Source organism: Myotis brandtii, unplaced genomic scaffold, assembly GCF_000412655.1.
Source record: "Myotis brandtii unplaced genomic scaffold, ASM41265v1 C41415882, whole genome shotgun sequence".
Taxonomy (NCBI): Eukaryota; Metazoa; Chordata; class Mammalia; order Chiroptera; family Vespertilionidae; genus Myotis; species Myotis brandtii.
Window position 1 is genome coordinate 1 of NW_005297385.1, and position 642 is coordinate 642.

At 42.1% G+C, this 642-nt stretch overlaps 1 long non-coding RNA gene across 1 annotated transcript; it reads right to left on the reverse strand.

Annotated features, from left to right (window-relative positions):
• Positions 1-284: 284 nt before the first annotated feature.
• On the reverse strand, positions 285-554 carry LOC106725198. Its single transcript, XR_001361070.1, has 2 exons — positions 423-554; positions 285-321 (listed from the first exon to the last, which is right to left on the reverse strand). It is a non-coding gene; the product is annotated as an uncharacterized LOC106725198 (long non-coding RNA).
• Positions 555-642: the final 88 nt, after the last annotated feature.

Here is a 642-nt window from a genome sequence, read left to right on the forward strand (position 1 = left end):
ATTCACTCTGTAAGAGCTTACACTTAGGTGCTTTATCATCAAGGACTCTTATGTTAGTTGCATTCTTTGGATTGCTATGAGAGAAGACCCTTGTCTATAATTCCAAACACTGGTTATTTGTTTAAAGCTAAACCCCACCAGCTCTCTGTGGTGCTGGCAGTGCATTACCTAGTGCGACTCTGGCTGCAGAAGCATCATAGTTGATCCAAAAAGACACCCAGGACAGAATTGTAATCAGTGTGGAAGGCATGTAGGTCTGCAAAATGAAGTAACCGATGTTTCTCTTTAGACGGAAACTTAGTGATAGTCGTGGATATGACCCTGAGTTGAAAAAAAAAGAGAAAGAATCAGATCATCACTTGGTTGAAAACATCTTCTTTCGTTCGCAGTGCCCTAGTTTATTTTGGAGGAAACATCCTCACCTGTTGTGAACTCCACCTTCTTGGACACCATCTTGTAGTCGACAATTGAAAACTGAGGAAGCTCAATTTTATTTACTCCGGTTACTGCTCCCTCTCCTCCATTCCAGTAAAACTCAATGTCATCAGTAGTATAGCCATCTGAAATCAAGAATATAGCATAGTTAAATAGAGTCCAGTTGGTCTACAGTGGTCGGCAAACTGTGGCTCGGCAAACCGCGGC